Raw genomic sequence first — 9215 nt, 5'->3', positions numbered from 1 at the left:
GTCCACTCCAGGGATGTGGAGTTTTGCTGCTGCTGCTGCCGCCATTTTCATTTTTTTTGTTTGTGCTAGAAAGTGAGAAACTAGATTGTTACTGTTGAGGTCTCTGGAATCCAGTACCAGGTTTTAGACCTGGATTGGAATAACTCTCATAAATTTCTAGTCTTTGGTAGCATGAGAGACAAAACCAGCTTTTTATGTGAGCAGTGGCCTGGGCAGCCTGACAAACCAGTGCCCCGCCAGAAGTACTTGCAAGGTTTCCTTATCTCCATCTGTAGACCAGACTCAAGTCCAACAGGACAGCTGCAGCAAGTTCCTTTCTATGGGATCAGATGTGTTTCTCTCTCAGTGCAAGGAACCATCATGACACCTCACTGTCTTTACTGTAGTAGAGAGATTTTTTTAATTTATTGGGCAGTTTGCTAGTCAAGTTAATAACCTTTGTATTATTAGGAGGACATGGAGACAGCAAGACTTTTCTTACTTTAATCACACAGTAGAGTCTTGCAAGATCATTGGCAACAGCAGTCAGTTATGCCATATATATTATGCCATGTATAATTCCCTTCCTCCAAGAAGAAAACAACCATGTGGTTAGATGCCAGCTCTATGTCTGGGCATGCATAATGGAGAGCTTAGCCTCTGCTTAAAGCTTGTGATAGGCAGGGGATAAGGTCCTTCCTATTATATCCTTGACGTCTGCCCTGGCTCTGAAGATAAGATTTGATGTGGACTTGTTGAGTAATCCAGGTGAGCTTCAGAGCTAGTAATGTGCTGGCAAATGGTTTCTGCCTTGCAGACTCTTTTGTCCAGTCACAGAGCAAGTGAGTGGTGGAAGCTATCATAAAAGACCAACCTCTTTTGCTCCAAAGAACTATTCTCTACTCTTCTTTTATGGCTACATATCAAGTGTTCCAGCTCTTAACTCTCGCTGCACCCTCCTGCAATGACTAAGCTAACACCTCGTTAAACCTTGGAGCCTCAAAAACTTGAGACTCAAGTCCTATCCCAGCTAGACAATACCATCACATCAGATCAAATTTGACCCACTATTCTGACTATTCCAGAAAGCCTGTTATTTATTTCTCTTCCTTCCTAGAAGCAGAGGCTGAACAACAACTGATTAAATTTCTGCTATTTACATAACCAGGACCTGTATGCAGAATTTTATCCAACTATTTGTACCACCCAGTGCCAGCCTGAAAATTTTATGAGAACCCCCAACCTCAGCAGGTGTCAGCAACTGCAACCCAAGCTGGAACTTGAACACAGAGGATCATGGCACAAAGTGGGTGAATTGCATGAACTCTGTGTTTAATCCCTTCTGTTATACCCACCTCTTTAAAAACGTTTTTCTACTACACACCATAGGCAATTTTCCAAGAAGGCATTAAGGGCTTGGCTGTTTCACTGTTATTGCCATGAAGGTGCCACCCACCAAAGCTGTGGCTCCTCCAGTCTTTGTCAGAAATGCTGCAAGAATGGCTCAGCTTGCAGCAAGCGACAAAACTCTTGCTTGAACGACTCCTTAATGGCCTCCTCTTCTCACAGAAGGGGGGATATTCGGTGCAGTTTCTCCACTGACCTGAGAAGAATCAATGAGAAGAGGAAGCTCTGAGTTATAAATTGCAATAACATGGCTAAAGGTAGCTGACTTCAGGTCAAAGCACAGTGTGCCCAGACACAGCAGGTCTCTCGCATGGCGCCAGGTGCTATCGCCAGCAGGCCGAAGGACTGAGCAGCAAGAGAGAGGGTTATGGTGGTGACTAACATAGACTAAGTATCGGCAGGTAAATGTTCTAGCAACAGCAGATAACAAACTTCCTCCTGCCAAGCCCTGCCAGGGTGGTTTTGGATGGCAGTAGACCCAAACTCAGATTCTCCTGCCCTGACCTCACAGCCCCTCCGTTGTTCAATATAGAGGTTAGCTGCAGGCTTTGCTTCTCTACCCTGTCACAGTCCCCATGCTCACATGCCTCTCATGCACAGTTTTAGCTCTCTGTTTTTCCTGCACCCCTGTGCTGTCTTCTGAAGCACGGAAACTGTGCCTGTAAAACAGGCAGACTCACTGCTCCAGGAAGTGCCTGTAGGAGAAGAGAAGAGAAGGGTGGCTGCAGGTCTCATCATGTTCTTCACTTGGCGTAAACAAAGCCAGATGCCCTACATACAGTTTAATGTCCTTATTGCTTCACTTTATGCTGTGTTCTGTTAAGTATGGCTAACAGCATTCCCGGGAGGACAGGAAAATAACACTTTTGCAGGGGGTAATTGTTTTTTTCTTGTTTCAGATGCTTCAAGACTTGTTTAGTTTTTCCTGTCCTCTTTATGAAATGAAGATTGCAGAACCCTGGTAATGTGAAATTCACTAATGAAAGTGCCACTAACACAAAATTTACTCAGAGCTCTGCTGCTTCAGAATTTGGGAATTAACTCTGAACAACCAGCACATGTGAGTCAGTCCTCCCCAAATACAATGTATCCTCATTAATATGAAAATCATAATCTAAATAAAAGATTGAAAATTCTAATTTTTTTAAGATACCTTTTGGTTATTTGGGTTTTACCATTTGTTTTTTGAGGCTTCTGAGTTTGCTATGCCATTTATTAAGATAACGTATAAAGATTTCAAAAGTTAGGACAAAAATATTAAGCTGGGAAAGAGAGAGCAAGTCTTGTATTAAAGGAAAGAGAAGTTAGCAGGAGTTAAGCTCTTTGATCACCTTTAAGTTATCCCTTTGCAATATCTGGAAAAGCACAATTTGGGTTTTTTTCTTAGAACAACTAAACTAAGACTCCCAACTCATTGCTTGTCTACAGAAATTTGGACTTTAAGCAAAACAGTAAACACATGGGACTGATAGATAATAGAAACAACAAGTGATAAAACTGGAACTTGAACTGCTGCCTTATCCCACATTATAGAACTATGTTTAGACTGTCCTCATCTTCAAAATCAACCTGCCCGTAAGCCTCTGGACCTCACAGTCAGATTCATCTGGGACAAGCAATGGGGCTCGTGACTTTATTACTATATTCTGCCTTTTCTAAATGCGTGACAGCACGTAAATGAAAAAAGGGGACACTTCCTTAGCAGCTTTAAAATACTTTGTACTTTGAGTATTGACTGGTTGCCAAGGCAAGCAGGCATGTTAAGACAGCAAACATGAAACAGGGACCTGCTTGGCCAATACCGTGGGATGGGAAGGCCCTATGTGTACAGCAGTATGGTGGTTTTGCCACTTCAAACCTCAGATATGGTCAAGCTGGCTGAGACTTTGTATCCAACTGCTTCCTTTTAGTAATAAATGAATCATTGTTTCCAAACCAGGAGATCAGAATGGAGGTTTGAATACCATGAAGTGTTGGCATTGGTGGTAAAATAGCATGTCTTGCTTCCCTGTTTCCCTTACACCCACCCCATACATCACAGCCTCCTTGGTTATGCCAATGTAACTGAGGCTGCACTGTAACCAGATCACTGGAATGGTCTGGGTTAAACATCTTTTTTGGAGGGCTGTTTGAATATGGGAGGGATGACCAACATTGGCATCTGAAAATCTGAAAATCAGCTGCATAACCTGCACCCATGATGCCTTTCCTTAAATATACAGGGAGCTCAGGGCAGCTCCACTGGATGTGCGAATTAGACATGTTTAAAGGAGGTATGTTTAGGCATATAAGCAGCTTTGAGAATACATCCTTCAAAAACAGACAAAAAAAAGAGAGAATCATGGCCTGATACTAGATTACAGGAAATAGAAGGGTATAAGCTCAAGAAAGAGAAAAGAATGAAAGTTGGGAAGAGAAAGCAACAACCTAGAGTCTACCAAGGACCAGCCTTATCCCAAAAATATATCTGTATAGTATGATTCATAGAATAACACAGATTGGAAGGGATATCTGCAGGTCATCTCATCATGCCTGCTCCAAGCAAGGCAAACCTAGAACACATCACTTGGTGCTTTGTCCAGTTGAGGTTTGAGTGTCTCCAACCTCTCTGGGCAACCTGTGCCAGGGTTTGACCACCCTCAGGGTGAAAAAAAAAATCCCTTATAGCTAATTGGAATTTCTCATGTTTCAGCTTTTGTCTATTGTCTCTCATCATTTCACTGGGCACCTCTAAGAAGAGTCTGACCATGTCTTCTCTATCTCCTCCCACAGGCAGTTGAAGAAAGTCACAGGATCCCCCATTATCTTTCTCTTCTTAAGTCTAAACATACCCACTTCTTTCAGCCTCTTTGAGCCATCCAACATATGCTCCAGCCCCCTGACTATCTTGGTGGCCTCTGCTGGACTCACTCTTGTTCATCAAAGCCTTTGTGGAACAGGAAGCCCAAAACAGGACATGGTACTCCAGATGCAGTCTCACAAGTACTGAATAAAGAACAGGTTCACAGGGTAATTCAGGTTGGAAAGGACTTGGGGAGGTCATCTAGTCCAACCACCTGCTCAAAGCTGGGTCAATAACCACCTCCCCAGACCTGCTGCTGAGCTTTTTCTAACACAGCCCAGGCTGCAGCTAGCTACCTTCACCATAAGGGCACACTGCTGACTCATGCTCATCTCACCCAGCCTTAGATGTCTATAAAGTAGATCTCTCTTTCTGAGCTAGGCACCAAAGGCAGCCTTTGAAAATAATGACAGAAATAGGTGTCTGACCCATTTCAGACATCTACTTTAGTAGATCAAGAGTCACACTCCAGAAATGCCTGTTTCCCTCCACTGACTATAAAGGGAGACCAGGGTGATTAGTTCTGATATAAACATCCATACCGGTGGTATTTACTTTCAGCCAGATTAATCCTGCCTCATAAGTTTTACCACATCCCCAGATTTTTCTGGAAGATATTACATATTTGCATGTGTGTGTGTATGAGTGTGCGCTTGCAGCTTTCCTTTGAATGTGGAGAGAATACAATTAATAAGGATATAGCTACACAAAAATGCACTGAACTGGAGGTACTTGAAAGAGCTGATTCACATTTCAATGGCAGATATTCTAGAAAATATCAACCCTAGTGGTTTCTGAAGGTTAGTTGGCTTTAAATATATGCCTGAGATTTTATTTTTAATACTCTAGGTAGCATGAAGATCCTTTCTTTTCCTTTTCCTTTTCCTTTTCCTTTTCCTTTTCCTTTTCCTTTTCCTTTTCCTTTTCCTTTTCCTTTTCCTTTTTCTTTTTTTTTTATTTTTATTTTTTCTTTTTCTTTTTTTCTTTTTCTTTTCCTTTTCCTTTTTCTTCTTTTATTTTGGTAGTATCAATTTGTTTTTCTAAGGGGAAATATAAAATCTGCTTTGAAGCAGACAAGAGTACCAAATTCTGCATGCTACCCACGTTGAAATCATCCTTAATTCTGCTTTTTCTCAACAAGAGCTGCAAAAAGGAGCATGTAGTCAGCAAATCTGACTGATTTTAGCTCCTGGTGGAGAGGTCAGATAAAGTTCAACTCCTTTATAACAGAGGAACAGTTCAGGAGGTCTTAAATCGTTTGTCCTGTAGCCCAGCACAATCATTGTCTTTCAGTGAACGTAATGGTTAAAAATTACATTAAACCTCCCCTTTTGAACAATAGCTCTCCTTTTGACCTCTCTGTAACCCTGAATATTATGGCCTATTATCCAATTTGAATCACAGATGAGTGTTGCACTTTTTAGATGCATGTTAAATAACCCGCCACTTTCTTCTGACTGAAGACAGACACACCGTCTATGCAGGAAAATCCAGGCAGATAAAGGAAAAAGCATTGCATCCTATTCCCAGAAGCCAGCCTAGACAAGTGTCCTGGTTTTGGCAGGGACAGAGTTAATTTCCTTCCTAGGAGCTGGTACAGTGCTGTGTTTTGGATTTAGGGTGAGAACAATGTTGATAACACACCGATGTTTTAGTTGTTGCTAAGCAGTGCTTACACTAGTCAAGGACTTTCCAGCTCCCCATGCTCTACTGACTGAGAAGGCTGGAGGGGCACAAGAAGCTGGGAGGGGGCACAGCCAGGACAGCTGACCCCAACCGGCCAAAGGGACATTCCATACCATGTGACGTCATGCTCAGCATATAAAGCTGGGGGAAGAAGATGGAAGGGGGGGACGTTTGGAGTGATGGCGTTTGTCTTCCCAAGTAACCGTTAGGCGTGATGGAGCCCTGCTGTCCTGGAGATGGCTGAACACCTGCCTGCCGATGGGAAGCAGGGAATGAATGCCTTGTTTTGCTTTGCTTGCGCATGCGGCTTTTGCTTTCCCTATTAAACTGTTTTTATCTCAACCCATGAGTTTTCTCACTTTTACCCTTCCGATTCTCTCCCCCATCCCACTGCGGGGGAGTGAGCGAGCGGCTGCGTGGTGCTCAGTTGCCAACTGAGGTTAAACCACGACAACAAGCAATGTGCATATTCTTTCAATAAGTATGTTTTGAAATGTTGAGAAACCATTGATCTTAATCTTAAGAGCTGACTTTAGCCTCCTTTCCTGTACTTTGCAGCAGCTTCCTCAGAAGTCCCCTGCAAGTCTTCTTAGTCATGATGATGTCATAGCTGAGCAGCAGCCTGCATGCGGAAGAGACCAAGATAAGTATCTCCAAGCAACTGACCATGTAAATACAAAATAGAGAAGGGGTTTGTTTATGCTGGTCAGAGCAGATAGGAAAAAAAAGTCTGGGAGAGAGAAGACAGGACTCTTCCAAAGTCATTTTGAATTATGAGATTTATTAGCCTCTGCAATTATTACTCTATGAAAATTGTGGATATCCAGCTGCTTGACTCATAGGGCACAGCACACAGTATTGCGTTTAGACTACTGTGTTAGCAGAGGATGGTCTAAAGATCTAATTCAATGCAAGGAGGTTTTAAAATCACCTGTTTGGGTCTTAGCATAGTATACCAAGCCTTCCTTCAGTGATGAAGTTTTCTTCAGAAATATCTCTGAGACAAGTCTCTAGAGAAGTTCTAGGGGATCCTTGGAGCAACTGCCTTCACAATGGAGAAGGAAGCACAATTGAAAATGAGTCTGGCCCATCACCCTGGGAGGTTTCAGAAGTGGAAACTGGTGTTCTCCACTTGGTTCCGTCTCTTTATGCCTTTCTGCATTCTTACGCTCCTCAAGTTCAGAAGCTGGCAGTCAGTTCCTCTCTTAGCTTCCTGTTTCTCTGCTAATTTAACTTTTGGCGTCACGTGTAACTCTAACCACACGGGAATTTATACCAAGCCTGGGAGGATAAAGATCTGTGTTCCTGGGGAGAGAAGTCTGGGGCTCAGAAACACAGTGAGATTTGTCCCAACAGCAGTGCAATCCCTACACACGTCAGAGACAGGGAATAAGCATTACAGATAAACAACGAATGGACGTGAGGTAGTGCTATGCTCTGACTGAAAAAGTTCACATCTCCAGACCTCCAGAGAGTCTTTCAAAGGATACATAGACATCAAACACACGTTATATCTAAGCTGTACGTGGACCATATACTCCAGAAACATGACCAGCACTTTGGACCATGCTTATCTTGCTATCTGACTGCTGGGGAGTCACTAATATTACAGCAGAAAGAATTATAGAATCATAGAATACTTTGGGTTAGAAGGGACCTCTAAAAGTCATCTAGTCCAACCCCCCTGCCGTGGGCAGGGACATCTTCAACTAAATCAGGTTGCTCAGAGCCCCAAGAAAACTATTTGGAAGCAAAAATGCTGTCATTAAGGGTAGCAACACAGCCCAGCCTTAGCTACTTTAAACGTGTCTCATATTTTGAGCAGAATCAGTAAGATACAGCAGAGGTTCAGCACAAGAGGACCGTTTTCTACTTGAGACGTGAGTGATTTAATAATAAATGTGGCCTGAGGATTCAAATTTATAGCCTGGTCTTACGGGAGCTTCTGAGCACTCAGTACATTTGAAACAAGCCAGCAGTGTCTACAAGAGGTATTAAATGAGTACCTCTGGGCTGATCAAATGCTCAGGCTGTGAGTGAAATGCTTCAGCCCAGGCAATGCCTGGACAGATGCCCCTCCCCGAGAGCAGCAAGCTTGAGGACTCCTCCTCAAGCAACCCAGCCTCCATCCACCGCTGAAGCTGCTTGTGCCATGCCTGCTCTGGGGCTTCTTGTCGCTTCCCACTACGCACAGCCTCCCGCTCGCAGTTCAGTTGGACAGTCACTAAACCTGGCCTAAATCCATTTTCAAGGTCACCACACCCACTCCATACACTGCAACACTGGCTTCCAAAAAAAAAATGTCCCTGTACATTACTTATTTCTTATTTTCTTGTCTCCTTTTACACCTTTGCATGAAAGTTGTAGGAAATATCATATGTTTCCACAGCAGGCGGAGAGAAGAAGGAAATTTAATGCAAAGATCAAGTAAACATTTTATCACAACAAAACCCCTGGCAGTTTCTTGTTACTCTCTCACAAGTTCCCTGACAGGAGCAAAAGAAATCCTAAACGTGAGAGACTTCATTGTGGAAACTCAGCTCTTAAAAAAGTGTTGCAGATATAACATTTGTTCCCCAGATCACCCTATTTCACCAGTCATTTGTGAGCAGGGTATGTACATCCTGCTATAGATATATATGACTGCAAGTCAGGTATTACTTTTGGGCCATTTCAGTAGGACAGGCAGCAACATTACAATCACCTGATGTACCACTATCTGAGATGACCTCACAGTCGTCTAGAAATGCCTGCTGTCAGCACATGATATGTTCTGTAATGTCTGATAAGGTGTTGATTTTAAAATCTGCATGTTACCTCACCTACCTCCAACTCCAACTACCAGCTGAACATATTATAGAGTTACTTAAGCAGTTTATTGCAGTAATAAAAGTCATGTGCCTTTCATAAGCAGTTTTGTTAAAACATTATGCAGACATTTCTATCAATCAAGTGCATTTTTTTATGTCATTTATTGAAGTGAATAAAGTCTCTTGTCAGGTCTCCCAAGACCCTGATTTCTGTAAATTTGCAAATCTCATATATCACTGAAAAAAGCTATATGAAAAGAAAAAAAAACCTCAATATAAGGAATACAACAAAGGACAGACAGAAGGCACATGCTCAGCCCAGGGGCACAGCACCCTCTGGGGCAGAGCAAAAACAAGTCCAGATCTTACATGGGCAGCCCAGGAGCACCTCCACAGCTGGACAGATTTGTCAAAAGGCAATTTGCTCTTCTCTAGCACAACCCAATGGCGCAGGGCCCACAGGGGGAATGCCAGAGGTGAGCAGCCCCTGG

The sequence above is a fragment of the Pygoscelis adeliae genome, unplaced genomic scaffold (assembly GCF_000699105.1).
Source record: "Pygoscelis adeliae isolate BGI_AS28 unplaced genomic scaffold, ASM69910v1 Scaffold121, whole genome shotgun sequence".
NCBI lineage: Eukaryota > Metazoa > Chordata > Aves > Sphenisciformes > Spheniscidae > Pygoscelis > Pygoscelis adeliae.
Note: the sequence above shows the minus strand (reverse complement) of the source record.